General features: G+C 36.7%; 1 protein-coding gene and 1 non-coding gene across 2 annotated transcripts in view; one reads left to right on the top strand and one right to left on the bottom strand.

Moving 5' to 3' along the window:
- The window catches only part of OCA2 (OCA2 melanosomal transmembrane protein), a 496949-nt gene that overhangs the window by 356387 nt on the left and 120750 nt on the right, over positions 1 to 19812 (top strand). The window lies entirely within an intron of this gene.
- On the bottom strand, positions 749 to 855 carry LOC132670494 (U6 spliceosomal RNA). The gene has a single exon (XR_009606732.1). It is a non-coding gene; the product is annotated as a U6 spliceosomal RNA (small nuclear RNA).

The raw sequence follows: 19812 nt of genomic DNA, 5'->3' as shown, positions 1-19812 counted from the left end.
TTCCCTGAGCACTCTACCATAAACAAGCTTTCTTTTCCCATGGAGACACAATGCTACCCTTTGATATAATAAGTTCCAATCTTTATTTGGATCCATTGCCAGTTTGGTGATCTGACAGACAGTCCTAGAGCCATATATATATACATATGTATATATATATGTATGTATATATATATGTATATATATATATATATATATACATATATATATACATATATATATATATACATATATATACACACTTTTAAATCATTATAAAGCTGCCCATATAGTATGATATTTAAAATAGTATAGTATAATGATTTAAAAGTGCAAAAAATAATTTAACAATATTGTAAGACAACTTACTACTTTGAAAATAATTGTTCATTCTGAATCATTTACTTTTCAAAGTAACTTCTGTCATTTATATTAAAATTGAGATTCTGACTAAAAATGACGTTATACTAATAGAACATCCTTACTTTTAGAAATTTGATTTATTTCTGTTTATTCACCTCTCGCTTTAATAAGATATTCTATCTTGCTTTAATAAGGTTTTGCTCTTTCTTCATATGTAGATTTTGGACCTTTTCGACTTTTTCCTAGATGTTTTATTCTTTTGTTTAGCTGTTGTAAATTCAGTTGTTTTAATTTATGTCTTTCTTTACTCTTGATTCACAGCCTTGGAAAAACTGATTGATGGCTTTTTGTTTATCTTGAATTCGGCTGATATTTTTGATTCTCTCATGTTATTTATTTATTTATATAAAATATGGAACACTTCACAAATCTGCATGTCATCATTGCACAGTGGCCATGCTAATCTTCTCTGTAGCATTACAATTTTAGTATATGTACTGCTGAAGCAAGTATGATTCTCTCACGTTTTTTAAAAATTAAGTTTTCTTGTATTTTCTTAGGAACATAATTATATCACCTGTAAATAGAATTTTCCTTTCTTGCTCAGAATTTATACCTTTTTAAAAAGAACATTCTGTTAATATTTTATGTATCAGAATCTCCAAAACAGTGTGCCAAATAGTAGTTACTGCAAATATTCTTATTTTCCTGCTTTTAATGGTAATTGTGCATGTTGCTGTTAAATATACTGCTGGTTTTTGCTAGTTTGTAAGTAGTTTTTAGTTATATTGTACTTTTTTGTCAATTATCACTGCATTTCATTATACACTTTTTGTGCATCTGTTGATATAATTATATGATTTTCCCCCCCATTAATTCATTATGTAATGAATCGTATTTCAGATTTTCTAATATCAGGTAATTCTTATATTTCTGGAATAAGTCTTATTTGGTATATTCCCTTTCCTTTTGAATGATTTTTATCAGAATTTTTATATCTATGTTCATAAGTAAATATGGTCACAACTTTTCTTTTTTTACCACATTAGGTTTTTACAGTTATTCTAGTTTCATCAAATGAAGCAAGGAGCTTTTTACAAATGGAATGGTAAATCCATTTGGATCTGATGTCTTACATTTTGCTAGGAAATAACTTTAAATTCTTTACTGTCTTTAAATTTATGGTCATATCTTCCTTATCTGTGGAAATACACACCCCATATAATTTTAAAATAGTCTGATATTATACATATATATGTATATGTATGTATGTATGTATGTATGTATGTATGTATGTATGTATATGTATTCTTTCTTTAATGAAACTTCTTAGAAGTTTGTATTTTTTTTTTTAAGTTTATTTTGAGAGAGAGAGAGTGAATGAACACGAGTGGAATAGGGGCAGAGAGAGATGGAGAGAGAATTCCAAGCAGGCTCTGTGCTGTCAGTGCAGAGCCTGACAGGGGGCTCAAACCCATGAACCATGAGATAATGACCTGACCTGATCAAACCCATGAACCTGAGATCATGACCTGAGTCTTACCAAGAGTAGGACACTTAACTGAGCCGCCCAGGCATCCCAGAAGTTTATATTTGTATTTGAGGTTTCAGAAAATAGATTTTCGCCTTTTACTCTTTACATAATTTGTTTTTGTACTACATTATTTTCATTTTTTTATCTTAATCGACCCCTCTTTTGTAAACAATATTTATTGTGCTCTTTTATTATCTTATAGTGTTAAATATTTTATTTTCAGCCCTTTAAAGGTAAAAAGTAATAAAAATATTTTTATATTTCACCTTTTGTACCTTTTCAGTGTACCATGAAGTGTATTAAATGTTTTTCATTTTATCACTTTCTATACTATTTACCATTCATTTTTATTTTTTTTAATTTAGGGGTTATTTAGAATATTTCTTAATTTTATGTAAGTTATTTTAATCAATTTTATTGCTGTTTCCTTTTTTTATATTGCATAGGTAATACATTCAAATGGTTAAATAAATTAGAAAAAGTAGTACATTGAGAAGTCTTGTTCTTAGCCTATCACCATTTATTTCACTTTCTCTCCACCTCCTCATGTCTACTTTTATTACTTTCTTGTCCTTTTTCCAGTCTACTTTTCTGCAGACAGAGGAAACTCTTAAATATATATCCTTATTTCACCCCACTTTCTTATATGTAAGTTAGCACATTATATGTGCTGCTCTGCATCTTGCTTTTTTCCTCCATACTATATATCCTAAGACCTCTCCCTAGAGAATTTCCTCATCTTTTTTGTATGTTCATTTTTAAGACCTATATGTTAATGCATTGTCTGGATAGAATATAGTTTATTTAAATAATTTTTATTGATGGGTGCTTAAGTCATTTCCAAACTTGTGCTCTTTAGAAGGTAAAAAGGAGAAAGCATTGTAATGAGTAACTCTGTACATATATCAATTCCTAGATGTGGAATTTCAGGATTAAAGGGTAATACATTTATAATTTAATAAATATTGTTAAATTGTTCCGCATAACAGTTTATAGTTGCTTTCTAACTAGCAATTTATGAGAATGCTTTTCTATTAAAATTAGTGAAGTAGAATACCTTTTTACAAGTTAAGGTACAGCTTTATTTCTTTTGAACTCTTCATATTTTTCTACATTTTATGTGGCAGTATTAGACTTCTTAAATTGAGTTTGTTCATTCATTCATTCATTCATTCATGAGTTTTAAAGGCTCTTTATAAATTACGAAGATGAATCTTTTGTGATTTGAGTTAAAAATACTTTTCCTAGTTTTCTTTTGCCTTTTGCCTGCCATCACCACCTCCTCTTTTTAAATTTGTCATGCAAAGTCATTTATGTTTCTTTATTCTGTTAAATTCATCAGTCTTTTTGTGTTTTATTATATATATATATATAATTTATATATTTATATATATATTTTTATTTATATATATTTATATTTATATATATTTATATATATATTTATATTTATATATATTTTTTTTTTGAGAGAGAGAGAGAGAGAGAACATGAGCAAAGTTGGGGGAGGAGTAGAGGGAGAGAGAATCTTAACCAGGTTCCATGCTCAGCATTGATGTGATGCTGAGGGCTGATGTGGGGCTTGATCCCACAACCCTGGGATCATGACCTGAGCCAAAATCAAGAGTCAGACACTCAAGTGACTGAGCCACCTAGGCACCTCTTTTGTTTTAAGTCATAATTTAAAAGGTCTGTCTACTCTAATGTTATAAAGCAATTTTCCCTTAGTTTCCTTCAAGACGTTTGTGATTGCATTTTATATATTTAAGTTATTGATCTATTTGGAATGTATTCTTGTATATGGTGTGAGAAATGGATCTAACTCATCTTTTGCAAGGTGGGTACCCAGGTCTCCCCAAATTCTTTAACAAAATGTTGATCTTCACCTCAATGATTTAATGTACCACCTTTATGATGTAAAAAACTCCTGTGGGGTTTGGGGTATATTGTGGACATCCAACTGTGTTTTATGAGTTCAGTGTGGCATTACCACAAGGTTTACTTTGTTGAGACTTTATAGAATGTTTTACTATACGGCAGGGCAAATATCCCTTTATACTTTTCCGTTTCAATGTTTTTTTCTGGCTATTCTTATTTGTCTTTTCAGATGAGTTATAGAATCGCTCCTTTAGATTAATTAACAAAAAACCTTGAAGCACCTGGGTGGCTCAGTCGGTTAAGCATCTGACTCTTGATTCTGGCTCAGGTCATGATCTCTTGGTTGTGAGATCAAGCCTGGAATCAAGTTCCACACTGAACATGGAGCCTACTTAAGATTCTCCCTCCCTCTTCCTCTACCTCTTCCCTACTTGCACTCGCAGGCACTTTTCTCTCTCAGTAAACAAATAAACAAACAAATAAATAAATGAATAAATAAATAATAAATAAATATAAGTAAAATAGAAACAATTATTAATTTGATTAGGATTATAATAATGCTTGAATTAACTTTCAGATAATTGACATCTTTTTAATATCAATTTTTTCTTTTAAAAAAACATTTTGTTGTTCAATTATAATTTATATTTAAAATTTTTCCACATCTGATTTACACAGTCATGATGTTTATTCCATAGTATATTTGCTCATCTAATATCAATTGTAAGTGGAATTGTATTTTCCATTTTATCTTCTGATTGCAGTTTTCATATTTTACAGCTATTGATTTTTGATTATTAATATTGTATGCTAATATTTTATTAAATTATAAAATATTAGGAGCACATATCACCATTAAATGACAGTTTCACCTATTATTTCCAGTTTTTATATTTTGCTTTTTTTCTGCCCTCTAATTGCATTGGTTTATAGCTCAAGTACAAGGTTAAAATAGCAATGATGTTAGTGGATATCTTTATCATTTGGTCATAGTATATTTTTTAATGTGACCTGGATTCAGTCTGCTAATATTTTATGTGGGAATTTTATATGGACATTAATAACTGAGTTAACATGTAGTCTTTTTAAAAAATTTGTTTGTTTGTTTGTTTAAGTATGCTACCCAATGTGGGTCTTGAACTCACAACCCTAAGATCAAGAGTCAGAAGCTTTCCCAACTAAGCCAGCCGGGTACCCCAACATGTAGTGTTTATTGTATACTCTGTCAGATTTTGGAGTCAATCTTGTATTTCATAATATTGAGAGTTTTCTTTCTTTAGTTATTCTCTGGGACAATTTAAATTGCATTGGGCTTATCTGTTTTTCAAAGATTTGGTACAATTTTCCCTATGAAATTATTTGGACCTGAGACTTCTATTTTGGGGGAGAAGGTATCTGTTTTACAGTTTATTTTCTCATAGCTTCTTTGGAAATTAGTCTCTTAGATTTTCAATCTCTTCCTTAGTCAGTTCTGTTAAATTATATTTCCATCCATGTTTTCAAATGTACATAGTTGTGCAAATTAGTTTCATATGATTAAAAAAAGTTCTGATTCTCTACCATCCAACTCAGAGATAGCCTTTTGGGTCATCTGACAAGTATGTAAGCATAGCCACCCCAAAATTGTGTATATTTCCTTCAAATCCACATGCCCTATATTGAATGTTGTGCTGCCTTCTTAAAATGAAGGGAAGTAAAGTATAGTCACTGGTACTGTTCATGCTGACTGTCCCACCCAAAAGCTTTATTTCCTGCACATGTATAAGATTTATTGACAAATATCTATTTGTTATGCTTATGTCTTTTGTTTTTTGTTTTTGAGAGAGAGAGAGAGAGAGAGAGAGAGAGAGAGAGAGAGAGAGAAAGCAGGGGAGGGACAGAGAGAGTGGAGACACAGAATCTGAAGGAGGCTCCAGGATCTGAGCCCAGCTTGTCAGCACAGAGCTGGTTCAGATACTCATACTGCTTTTGGGAACTATCTATCTTCTACACAAGTCAACATGGAAAGCTGAGTGGGGATGTGATAAGCAAGTGTTTTTAGTGCCTATTATCTATAGATCAGGGATGCTAATGGAAGATGCTACCATTGAAGTTGGCTCCCTGCTTTCAATAGGGATGATGCTGAGGATATAGGTACAGGTACAAAGGCAAAGTTGGCCATATCTGTAGTTCACATATTCCATCTGCCCCTGGACACTCCATGTTGCTGCTGCTGTTAATGCTGTGACCAGCCCCTTGAACAGGTCTTCTTTGGCCTAGGCCATGTACTGTGTTTTAGCTGCAAGGGAGTTTGGGAAGTGAGCATCTGGTACTCCAAATTCTAGGTGAGAAGCAGTAACCAGGTACTCAGATATGTGCTCTAATTCCTTGCATTCCAAAAAATATCTTTCATTTGTCTTGATATATATATTTATTTACCTAATAAATTTATTTATCTAATGACCCCTTTGTTCCATATCTGTCTTACTCTTCCTTCACTTTAAGTCAGTGGGAGTTGCCTGTTTACATGCCACCTTGATTGTTCTCCCTAGATTGCTGCCTCCCCAGATGTAAGCTGCTCTTTCTCTTGGGCATTGCCGAGCTCTGTGTTTCATTAGTAATCCTGTCAGTAGGACAGATTTGTCTTCAGAATAACACTCAGAAAGGGGACCAGTAGTCCTCTAATTTCTCTATCTTAGAGGATCTTCTAGCACCCTCAATGGGTGGCAGAACCCCAGCAATTGGGGTTCTTTGCTATTACCCAATGCTACAGAGAACCCTAAAGCATGTCTCCTTCCTAAAGTATGCAACCTCAGAGAGAACTTTCCAAGAACTCCCAACTTCTGCTTATGATGAGTTTATTCTAAGCAACCATCTTTCCAGACATGGAATAGCAGTTTGTTCCAGATAAATCATCGCCTTATTTTCTACTATCTTGGTGGATATTTTTGATAACATGGGGTTTGTGATGTTACATTCAGCTTCAAAGCACTGTGATTTTTCCAACCTGTGATTATTTGGGGCATACAAGTCTCCAGTTATACTTGGCAGTACTTCTAGAACTTACTAGGAATAGCTGAATGTTTTATGCAGAAATTTCCTTTCTCTATAAATTCCTCCCTCTGGCTCTGAGATGGTCTGTGAAGCTTGAAGTAAAAAAGTGAGAAATGCATAGGGTGTGAAGTCCCTGCCCCTAAGAGAGCCTGCTTTTGGAGAGGCCAGACCAAAATGGCTGTGTGAAGGTACCTCAGGACCAGTGAAGAGAACACATTGGGTACGTTGGTATGGAAGTCCCCAACAGAGACAGCTAGCTGAGGGTGTGGCCCTTCACAGGAGGATGGACTTCAGTGCTTGGCCTGTGGAGAAAGGTCATGAAGGGAGTAGGAGTGGACATAGAGTGAGATAGGGGATGGGTGCAGAAGTGACCCTGATGTTAGTCCAGGTTTGGAATTTATCATTGGCTATAACCTCACTTTATCTACATGCAGCTTAAGTTTCTACCCATTGCTTGCACAGAGCAGTATGAAAGTCATAAGAAAAAAGAAATCAAGTTCAAGTCACAAGTCCAGCAAAGTCTATTTTATAGTTAAACGATTGGCAATAAATCCTTAGTGCCCTGTGCACTAAGATAAGATCATCTTATCTAGCAACCAACCACACTTTCAAGTGTTTTTGTTTCTCTATATAAAAAAGATTGGGGGCACCTGGGTGGCTTAGTTGGTTAAGCTTCCGACTTTGGCTCAGGTCATGATCTCATGGCTTGTGGGTTCAAGCCCCGTGTCTGGCTGTGTGCTGACAGCTCAGAGTCTGGAGCCTGCTTCTGATTCTGTGTCCCCTTCTCCCTCTTCTCCTTCCACACTCATGCTCTGTCTCTCAAAAATAAAAAAAAGAAAAAAAAGATTGTGAAAAGTCTATCAGTATGTAAAAGGCAAAAAAGTGAATGAATGGACAACAAATTTCAGAAATCTGAATTTACATTTTTAAAAAGATTATTTACTTTTCTCTTGATTAAAACAAAATGATTATGCATATTTTAAGTATCTCTATATTTATCTCTTCCACAGTTTTTAAGTATTTTGTGAGTTTTCTACAAAATTTAAAATAAACTATTCTCCCTTTTCAGAATTTAAATGGTTTTGTTTCTACCTTCCAATCAGCTGTGTATTATGAACAAATTTACAGCATCTTAATGGTTTCTTTTGTGTTTTTCTCAATTTATTTTTTTTCTTAAATCATAATGAATAAACTAAGTATTAAGTAGTACAACTACTACCCAGGTCGGATTTGACTGGTGTACTCATCACAGTCCCCAGCTCTGTCAGCATTCTTTGGAAGGTGGTATCCTCCTGAATTTCCATTTTTCTCTAGTAAACTCACATTTGCCTGAGTATTAGGATCTTCCTTCCAAAATGTAGCTCAATAACAACTTTTGAGAATTAATTACAAGATCTCTTGTGATTTAACTTTCTTTTTTTAAAATTTAAATCATACTTTGATTTTCTAGTTCTTGGCTGGTCAGCTCCTTCAGCATTGTACTATTTCTTCATTGCTGGCTACTTTAAATTTCTAGGTTTGTGTAATTGTCAGATGTGCTGGGCTTATTGTCTTATTATATTTTTCCATGTCCAAAGAGATGGAGCTGAGTCTAATATACTGATAAACATTTGTGAGAGGCCTCTTACTATGCTGTGCTGGTTGGGTTCTGTATGATTGTCCAACCACATGCAGTAGGCCTCTCTCCTGAAGGACATGGAAATCTTGTCAGGGAAGCTCATGCACACAGGGCTTCCTACTGAGAATCATACTGAATTCTTCTCTAAGATGTTAACAGAAGGGTCACAAAGTGAGTGTGTTGAAATGAGTTTTGGACTCATGTGGGTAAACAAAGCAAATTCTTACTGCAAAATGTCTCAGCTCTTAATATGCTAATATGTCTTGTGAGTCTTTAAGGGGACACTAAACTATGCAGAATGTCCCAAGGTGTTAGGCCACTTATATTTCAGGATACATCTTGACAGAGTTGTCTTCCACCAGCTTGGAAACTGTCCAAGCCAACCCCACTTGCAAGGTGACATCATTTAACTGGTAAGGGGGGATTTGGGCCTGAGTTCCTTTCCTGGGAATGTGATGTTGGGCCTGAGTCTGAGAGCCACAGAAGAGGCATGAATGCAGGAGCTTGTCATGCATGTATTCTCATGTGCTGAGAAAGGAAGAATGAAATGTGCAGAGAGAGGCTGAGAGGAGAGGCAGAGGCAGCACCCAATGGTATTCAGGCCCATGTTTCAGTCTGCACTGAGTGTCAGATGCATCCTGACCTATGGGATGCCCTACTACCCTCTTAACTACCCCACTTCATGCTTAGACTGAGGCACAGTCTAATTATTTGAAGCACAGTCTAATAGCTGAGAGCCTTGTACCTGGGCTTGAACTCTTATCCTACTATTTAATACTCTGTGTGAATGATGAGGTTCCTTGACTTATCTGTGCTATAGTTCCTCATTTGAAAAATGAGACTATGATCTACTCCTGTCTTAGCATGCTATTGCAAGCATGGAATATAATCACTCTTTAGTTTAGGTAAGAGCACTCAGAAAACTACCTGGTCCCATGACATACCTTATGAAACCAGAATGCTTTTTTGGGGAGACACTTTCTACTTTCTTCCAGAGAACTGTGACTCAACAGTTGAGAAGCAGTATAAAGGGCAGGTAACTGCGTGACATCTATGGTGGACATTGGCACAAATTCTTACAGGCCTGTATAAAAAAAAATATTCTCCAGATGATGACTTTTGCAGATTATGTGTCCATTCTCTGTCCCAACTGGCTTCCTCTACAATAATCTTAGCTCTCCTACCTAGTTGTTGTCTAGGATTCAGAGGCAGAAAATAATTTTATTTCCTTAGATATATTAGAATTTATTTATTTTATTTTTTATGAACATAATTTATTGTCAAAAGGCTTATATCCAACACCCAATCCTCGTCCCAACAAGTGCCCTCCTCAGTGCCCATCACCCATTTTCCCTCTCCCTCACTCCCCCATGCACCCTTAGTTTTTTCTCTGTATTTAATAGTCTCTTGTGATTTGCCTCCTTCCCTCTCTGTAACTATTTTTTTCCCTTCTCTTCCCCCATGGTCTACTGTTCAGTTTCTCAAGATACACATATGAGTGAAAACATATGATATATGTCCTTCTCTGACTGACTTATTTCACTCAGCATAATACCTTCCAATTCCATCCATGCGGGTGCAAATGGCATGATTTTCTTCTTTCTCATTGCCAAGTAGTATTCCATTGTGTATATAAACCACATCTTCTTTATCCATTCATCAGTTGATGGACAGTTAGGCTGCTTCCATAATTTAGCTATTGTTGAAAGCACTGTTATAAACATTGGGGTACACATGCCCCTATGCATCGGCACTCCTGTATCACTTGGGTAAATTCCTAGTATTGCTATTGTTGAACCATAGGGTGGCTCTATTTTTAATTTAAAAATTTTTTTACCGTTTATTATTTTGAGAGAGAGAGAAAGCAGGGAAAGGGCAGAGAGAGAGGGGGACACAGAATCAGAAGCAGGCTCCAGGTTCTGAGTTATCAAGACAGAGCCCGACGCAGGGCTCAAACTCACAGACCACGAGATCATGACCTGAGCTGTAGTAGGCTACCCAACCAACTGACCCACCCAGGCACCCCTCTATTTTTTATTTTTTGGGGAACTTCCACACTGTTTTCCAGAGGGGCTTCACCAGTTTGCATTCCCACCAACAGTGCAAGAGGGTTTCCATTTCTCCACATCCTCACCAGCATCTGTTGTTTCCTGAGTTGTTCATTTTAGTCACTCTGACTGGTGTGAGGTGGTATCTCAGTGTGGCTTTGATTTGTATTTCCCTGATGATGAGTGATGTTGAGCATGTTTTCATTTGTCTTTGGCCATCTCATGTCTTCTTCGGAAAAGTGTCTATTCATGTATTCTGCCCATTTCTTCACTGGGTTATTTGTATCTGGATGTGGAGTTTGGTGAGCTCTTTATAGATTTTGGATACTAGCTTTTTATCTGAGATGTCATTTGCAAGTATCTTCTCCCATTCTGTCAGTTGCCTTTTAGTTTTGTTGATTGTTTCCTTTGCAGTGCAGAAGCTTTTTATCTTCATGGGGTCCTAATAGTTCATTTTTGCTTTTAATTCCCTTGCCTTTGGAGATGTATTGAACAAGAAATTGCTGTGGCTGAGGTCAAAGAAGTTGTTGCCTGCTTTCTCCTCTCGGATTTTGATGGTTTCCTGTCTCACATTTAGGTCTTTCACCCATTTTGAGTTTATTTTTGTGTATGGTATAAGAAAGTGGTCTAGTTTCATTCTCTACATGTTGCTATCCAGTTCTCCCAGCACCATTTGCTAAAGAGACTGTCTTTTTTCCATTGTATGCTCTTTCCTGCTTTGTCAAATATTAGATGGCCATACATTTGTGGGTCCAATTCTGGGGTCGCTATTCTATTCCATTGATCTATGTGTCTGTTTTTGTGCCAATACCATGTTGTCTTGATGATTACAGCTTTGTAGTAGAGGCTAACACCTTGGATTGTGATGCCTCCCACTTTGGTTTTCTCCTTCAATATTACTTTGGCTATTCGGGGTCTTTTGTGGTTCCATACAATTTTTAGAATTGTTTGTTCTAGCATTGAGAAGAATGCTGGTGCAATTTTGATTGGGACTGGATATAATGTGTAGATTGCTTTGGGTAGTATTGACATTTTAGCAATTTTTATTCTTCCAATCCATGAGCATGGAATGTTTTTCCATTTCTTTGTAGCTTCTTCAATTTCCTTCATAAGCTTTCTATAGTTTTGAGCATACAGATCTTTTACATCTTTGGCTAGGTTTATTCCAAGGTATTTTATGGTTCCTGTTGCAATTGTAAATGGGATCAGTTTCTTTATTTCTCTTTCTGTTGATTCATTATCGATGCAAAAAAATGCAACCAATTTCTGTACATTGATTTTGTACCCAGCAAATTTACTGAATTCATGTATCAGTCCTAGAGTCTTTTGGGTTCTCCATGTAGAGTATCATGTCGTCTGTAAAAAGTGAAAGTTTTACTTCTTCTTTGCCAATTTTGATGCCTTTGATTTTATTTTGTTGTCTTATTGCTGAGACTATGACTTCCAACAGTATGTTAAACAGCAGTGGTCAAAGTGGACATCCCTCATGTTCGTGATCTCAGGGGGAAAGCTCTCAGTTTTTCCCCATTGAGGAAGATATTAGCTGTGGGCTTTTCATAAGTGGCTTTTATGATGTTTAAGTATGTTCCCTCTATCCTGACTGTCTTGAGGGTTTTTATTAAGAAAGGATATTGTATTTTGTCAAATGCTTTTTCTATATCTATTGACAGGATCATATGGTTCTTATCCTTTCTTTTATTAATGTGATGTATCACACTGATTAATTTGTGAATATTGAACCAGCCCTGAAGCCTAGGAATGAACCCCACTTGATCATGGTGAATAATTCCTTTTATATGCTGTTAAATTCTATTTACTAGTATCTTGTTGAGAATTTTTGCATCTATGTTCATCAGGGATAGTGGCCTGTAATTCTCCTTTTTTTGTGGGGTTTCTATCTGTCTTAGGAATCAGGGTAATCTTGGCTTCATAGAATGACTATGGAAGTTTTCCTTCCATTTCTATTTTTTGGAACAGCTTGAAAAAGATAGGTATTAACTCTGCTTTAAATGTCTTGTATAATTTCCTTGGGAAACCATATGGCCCAGTACTCTTACTTGTTGGGAGATTTTTGATAACTGATTCAATTTTTCACTAGCTATGGGTCTGTTCAAAATTTCTATTTCTTCTTGTTTGAGTTTTGGTAGTGTCTGAGTGTTTAGGAATTTGTCCATTTCTTCCAGGTTGTCCTGTTTTTTGACATAAAATTTTTCACAGTATTCTCTTATAATTGCTTGTATTTCTGAGGGATTTGTTGTGATAAATCCATTTTCATTTGTGATTTTATCTATTTGGGTCTTCTTTTTGAGAAGTTTGGCTAGGGTTTATCAATTTTATTTTTTCAAAAAACCAACTCTTCATTTCATGGATCTTTTCTACGGTTTTTTTATTCTATATTGTTTATTTCTGCTATGATCTTTATTATTTCTCTTCTTCTGCTGGCCTTGGGGTTTCTCTGTTGCTCTGCTTCTAGTTCCTTTATGTGTGCTGTTAGATTTTGTATTTGGGACTTTTCTTGTTTCTTGAGATAGGCCAGGATTGCAATGTATTTTCCTCTTAGGACTGCCTTTGCTGCATTCCAAAGGTTTTGGACTGTGTTTTCATTTTTATTTGTTTCCACATAAGTTTTAATTTCTTCTTTAATTGACTGGTTAACGTATTCATTCTTTAGTAGGACATTCTTTAACCTCCATGCTTTTGGAGATTTTCTACACTTTTTCCTATGGTTGATTTCAAGTTTCATAACATTGTGTTCTGAACGTTTGCATGGTATGATCTGAATTATTTTGTATTTATTGAGGACTGTTTTGTGACCCAATATATGATCTATCTTGGAGAATGTTCCATGTGCACTTGAGAAGAATTTCTATTCTGCTGCTTTTGGATGAAAAGTTCTAAATATATCTGTCAAGTCCATCTGTTCCAGTGTATCATTCAGGGCTGTTGTTTCTTTACTGATTCCGTGTTTCTTTATTGATGATCTGTCCATTGCCATAAGTGGAATATTAAAGTTCCTTGCAATTACCACATTCTTACCAATAAGATTGCTTAGGCTTGTGATTAATTGTTTTACATATTTGGGTGCTCTCTAATTCGGTGTATAAATATTTATAATTGTTAGCTCTTCATGATGGATAGGCCCCATAATTATGATATAATGCCCTTCATTTCTTCTTAACAGCCTTTAGTTTAAAATCTAGTTTTTCTGGGGGTGCCTGGGTGGCTCAGTCAGTTAAGCATCTGACTTTGGTTATGATCTCATGGTTCACAAGTTCAAGTCCCATGTTTGGCTCTGTGCTGACAGCTCAGAGCCTGAAGCCTGCTTCGGATTCTGTGACTCTCTTTCTCTCTGCCCCTCCCCAACTCATGCTCTGTGTATCTCTGTCAAAAATGGATACATATTTTAAAAAATCTAGTTTTTCTGATACAAGTATGGCTACTCCAGCTTTCTTTTGACTTCCAGTCGCATGATAGATGGTTCTCCATCCCCTCACTTTCAATCTGAAGGTGTCCTCAGGTTTAAAATGGGTCTCTTGTACACAGCAAATAGATGGGTCTTGTGGTTTTTTTTTTTTTTTTCCATTCAGATAGCTTATATCTTTTGATTGGAGCATTTAGTCCATTTACATTCAGTGTTATTATTGAAAGATATGGGTTTATAGTCATTGTGTTATCTGTAGGTTTCATGCTTGTAGTGATGTCTCTGGTCCTTTGTGGTTTTGCAATACTCACAGCGTCCCCCTTTGTGATACTCACACAGCCCTGTAGGGCTGGTTTAGTGGTGATGAATTCCTTCATTTTTTGTTTGTTTGGGAAAACCTTTATCTCTCCTTCTATTCTGAATTACAGGCTTGTTGGATAAAGGATTCTTGGCTGCATATTTTTCCTATTCATCACATTGAAAATTTCCTGCCACTCCTTTCTGGCCTTCCAAGTTTCAGTAGATAGGTCTGCTACTACCCTTATGTGTCTATCTTGTGGGTTAAGTCCTGTTTATCCTTAGCTGCTTTCAGAATTCTCTATCTTCGTATTTTGCCAGTTTCACTATGATATGTCATCCAGAAGATCAATTCAAGTTATGTCTGAAGGGAGTTCTCTGTGCCTCCTGGATTTCAATGTCTGATTCCTTCTCAGATTGGGGAAGTTCTCAGCTATGATTTGTTCAAATACACCTTCTGCCCCTTTATCTCTTCTTCTTCTGGAACTTCTCTGATACACTGAATGAATCACTTAGTTTCTAATTCTCCCCTCATGGTACAGAATTTTTTTAATCTTTTTTTTTCTCAGCTTCTTCTTTTTTCATAATTTTATCTTCTATTTCAACTATTCTCTCCTCTGCCTCTTCAATTCTGGCTGTCATCGCCTCTAGTGTACTTTGTACCTCATTTACAGCATTTTTAAATCCATCATGACTACTTTTCATTCCTTGATCTGTAGCAATAGATTCTCTGCTGTTGTCTATGCTTTTTTCAAGTCCAGCAATTAATCTTATAACTATTACCCAAATTCTTGTTCAGTTATATTGTTTATATCTGTTTTTAGCAATTCTTTAGTTGTAATTTCTTCCTGAATATCTTTTGTGGGTAATTATTCTGTTTTGTCACTTTGGCTAGTTTTCTGTCCCTTAGGTGTTCTGAAGTTGTTGTTTGTCCTGCACCTGTGAATACTACTATATTAAAGAAGGTTCATATACTGTCCAGGGCCTGGCTCTTCAGGAGGTGTTTTTTGGAGAATGTTACTTGCTCTCTGTTGTTTTGACTTTGGTTACCTTATCTACCTACATGTGGTGATTTTTGAGCCCTCCACTAGGTGTGTTTTCATTTGTTGGTTGAAGTAGCCCTGTAAAGGAAAACAAACAAACAAGAAAGCAAACAAATAACAAACAGAAAACAAAGACACTCAAACACACACACACACACACACACACACACACACACACACACACATACACACACAAACACAAAAACAAAAAAATAAACCCAGAAACACCAGCTACAAGTAAACAACAGGTGGAGGTGGTGCTGATGAAAGAGGTTTTATCCCATTCAAAGAGGGAAATGACAGGGGCAGGGAAAAAGACAGAATAAAAATTGATCAGAACAACTATGGGCTTAATCCAGAGAGAGAAAGAAAGGAAAATAAAATAGGAGGCAGGGAAAATGAAAAAGAAAATAATGTTTTCCAGACAGAGACATTGTATGGCTTAATCCAGAGAGAGAGAATGGAGAATAAAGAAGGAGGTGTGGAATATGTATCAAGAGAATGGATTAAATATGTCTGCTTAAACAAACCAACAACCAGAGTAACAAGACTAAAGGAGGGAAGAGATAAGGAGAAAAGGAAGGAAGAACATATCTATATAAAAAAACTGTCCTGAGAATTAAATCAGGCAATGCAATGGTGCTGGTCTGGAGGAGGGGCCATCTGGTTCACCAGCGTCAATCCCACTCCAGTAGATAGGCAGTTACCAGGAGCGGAGGGGTGTGGTTTGGTGTAGGTGGGTACCGCCTCCACTGTGGGTCCCACTGTCCATTTGCTGAAGTCCCCCCTTGTTGGTGATGGGGAGAAAAATGGGCAACACCCCAGTCTCTCCTCCACCAATCAGGTGTCCCAAACCACTTTGTTCGAGCCATACTCACTGTGCTGTAGATGCAAACAAGGTGGTTTGTCCCACTCTACTGACTCCTGTGCCCTGGCACTTGGCTGGGGTTCAAACTCCTGCTCCGTGTGCCCCAGTACTGGGGAAGTGCCACTCCATGTTGCCAGATATGCTGTCTCAGGCTGGCAGTTGCAGGCGGGATTTGTCCTATCCCACAGCAATCCAGGAAGGGGATCAATCACTTTCTTGTACTGCATACTGCACCCCTGACCTAGCCACCAAACCCAAGGCTGGCTCCCCTCCTCCCCAGGTACACAATCTGGGCAGCCATCCCCAGTCTGGAGAATGCCCCTCAGTTAGAGATTTGATCTTTCTCCCTGCTGGTCCGTGGTTTTTTTCTTTTTCAGATGTAGTCCTATGCTTCCCCAGCCTCTCCTTTTCTTCCCTTTATTTCTCCACAGAAGGAGATCCCTCCCCTCCATTCATTTTGTCTCTCCCAGTTTGCAGTCATAAACCTATGGCCCATCAGTTTGTCCTGGTGGGTCTCTGGAAGCATGACTGTCTCTTTTCCTTCTGGACTCTTGGAGTTCAAAGTCCTTTAGTTTCAACACTGCTTTGTTTGTGAGATGAGGGAACTTCAGATCCCCTTATTTCTCTGCCATGTTGGCCTCTCCAGATATAATAGAATTTAGAAGGCAAATCTATTATACAAATTCAGTTGTCATGACACCTCAGGTATCCATACACTCATCTGCCTGTCTGCATAGAGTTCCCTCCCCATCCACTGCTACATCTTGGCCTCTTCCCTGCCTCCTCACTGCTACTCAGCCTTGAAGCAGGTGCAGGCTCATACTCCCCAAGAAGCCCCTGGGGGCTGACAACTATTGTCTCTTACAGCACAGAGTAGAAGTAGCCTGTCCCATGAAGGAGGAAACCCTTCAACATGGAAACTGAATTTACATTTGCCTCCTAACATGTGTTCTTAGGCAAGAGTAGACACACAATGGCCTGGGCCTCCGGCAAGTATGGGGAAGGAGGAAGATGCCCACAGCTGGTGCTGAGGGGGCTGCCCTCTTCAGTGCTGGTCAGGTGGGCAGGGATGTTAGCCTTCTTCAAGGAATCAAGTCACCAAGCAGTCATTTCTTAATTAGGAGAATCATCTAGAGTCAGTTTTCAATTTTGTCTAATGTAATGATGATTATGTCATGTAATGACAATGTAATGATTGCTGATTGTTTAAGACACAGATTAGATCTTAATTAAAATTCTTAAATTCTTTTTTTAAATTATTTTTAATGTTTGTTCAGTTTTGAGAGACAGAGAGAGAGTGTTATCAGGGGAGGGACAGAGAGAGAGGGAGACACAGAATCTGAAGCAGGCTCCAGGCTCCGAGCTGTCAGAACAGAGCCCAACACAGGGCTTGAACCCATGAACCGTGAGGTCATGACCTGAGCCGAAGTCGGATGCCTGACTGACTGAGCCACACAGGTGCCCCCAAAATTCTTAAATTCTTAATTGGTCCCTAACAGGGCCACTCATGAGTATAGAGAATACTTGTTATCTTCACTTTTTGTGCATGTCACTTGTGATTAATGCCACATGTAGGTGAGATGACCAGATATACTCTTGATAGTCCACTGAGGTCCCACCTCAACAGAGAGGCTATGAGAATTACCCTCTTGCAAAACTCAATTATGGCACAGACCTTGACTCATATGTGAAGTGGTCTTTAGAAAAATTGTGTAGCTTTTTAGGTGAGTGTGCTACATGCAGAAAAGAGCTAATAGAACAAAACCTATTGCTGTCCTTAGAAAGGCCTGGTTGCAAGGTTTCCATCACCTGGCCTCTAGGAATCTGGATTTTGGGAGGGCTGTCATCATTCCCTGACAAGAGGCCTTCCTGTCTGTGAACTGTTTGAGCAATGTGGTCTCTGCTGACACCTGCTTCCTTCCAGGGTTCTGAAACTTGGATGCATGTCAGGTGGAGGTGCCTAAGTGACTCCCTCAGTGAAAACTCTGGGTGCTAAGTCTCTAGTGAGCTTCCCTGGTAGACAGCACTTCACTTATATTGTCACAACTCTTTGCAGGGGGAATTAAGTGTGCTCTGTGGGACTCGACTGAAAGAGGACTCTTGGAAGTGTGCTGATTTTGTTTTTCCATAATAAATAGTAGCCCTGAGTATGACTATATGCTGAGTCCTCCTAGTGAATCATTGAACGTAAAGGTGGTCTGGGGGACCTCTGACACATAACTACTTGAGACAGCTTGGGTCTCAAATATTTGAGTTAGTAACAATACTTTCAGAGATTACCTCTGATTGGTGTGTGTGTGTGTGTGTGTGTGTGTGTGTGTGTGTATTTGCTTTTTTATTGTGGTAAAAATATATATATATATATCATAAAATTTATCATCTTAAGCATTTTTAAGTGTGAGCTGAGTGACATTAAGTGACATTAAGTGTATTTATATTGTTGTGCAAACATTACTACCATCATTTCCATTTTTATGATGTCAAACTAAAACTGTATCTGTTAAATAATGACTCCTCTTTCTCACCTATCCTCTATCCTTGGCAACCATATTCTACTTTCTGTCTCTTTGAATTGGACCCTTCTAGGTACCTCATTTGAGTGCATTCATACGGTATTTGTTCTTTTGTGTCTGGCTTCTTTCACTTAGCATAATGTCCTCAAGGTTCAGTCACACTGTTGCATGTATCAGAATTACCATTCTTTTTAAGGCTGAATAACACTCCATTGTATGAATATTTAATGTTTTGTTTATCTATTCAGTCATCAGTGGACATTTGGGTGGCTTCTACTTTTTGGCTATTGTCGACAATGCTTCTGTGAACGTGGGTGTACATATGTGTGACCTAGTCTCTGCTTTACCTTCTTTTGGGTGTATATCCAGAAATAGAATTACTGTATCATATGGTAATTCTATGTTTAATTTTTTGGGAAATTGCCATACTATTTTCCACAGTGGCCACACCATTTTACATTCCTACCAGAAATGTACAAGGGTTTTAATTTCTCCACATCCTCGCCAACACTTGTTATTTACTGTGTTTTTGATAATAGCCATCCTAGAAGGTGTGAAGTTGTAGCTCATCGTGTTTGTGTTATTTTTTATGAGATTTGGATGTACAGATAATTATAGAGGAGAAATTATTTGGTCCATTCAATCTAACACTTTTGCTTCAAAAATTAAAGTATTTCAAGTGGGAAGTCAGACAATAGCTTACTTTACATACAAAGAGAGAGTTGACTAGGTATTTGATACTTCATTGTTATAATATTTAGACTTGAAATTGCCAACCAACAAATAACTGATCTTTTAACAATCTAGATTTTATACTGAAATTTTATTTATTCAAGAAAAACTAAGGTTTTGACAATTTAATTTTACATAAGTGTGTATCATTCTATTTAAATTATTTCCTCATTTTACATCAGCATATTTTTATGTGCTAACCTAAACTCAATGTCATGATAATATTTTTCTTTTATTTTGTGCATCATATTGAAGGCTGCATACTTTACAGCATCTTAAGGATAAAAACAAATAAAAGTACAAACACATTTTTAAAAGTGGTTTCAAGATTATTTTGATACTGGAGCAGCCAGATTACCATTTGAGTTTATGGGTTTAAGAAATGTGCCTGGGTTCCTATTTATAGTGTAAAGCTATTGATGAGTTTCATTATCCCATTTAATTCAAATTCATATACACTTCAGGCTGTCTAATATTGCAGTGTGAAT

Source organism: Panthera onca, chromosome B3 (genome assembly GCF_046562875.1).
Source record: "Panthera onca isolate mPanOnc1 chromosome B3, mPanOnc1 haplotype 2, whole genome shotgun sequence".
Lineage (NCBI taxonomy): Eukaryota > Metazoa > Chordata > Mammalia > Carnivora > Felidae > Panthera > Panthera onca.
The sequence above is the reverse complement of the archived record's forward strand: the minus strand, read 5'-3'. Positions and strand labels throughout refer to the sequence as shown.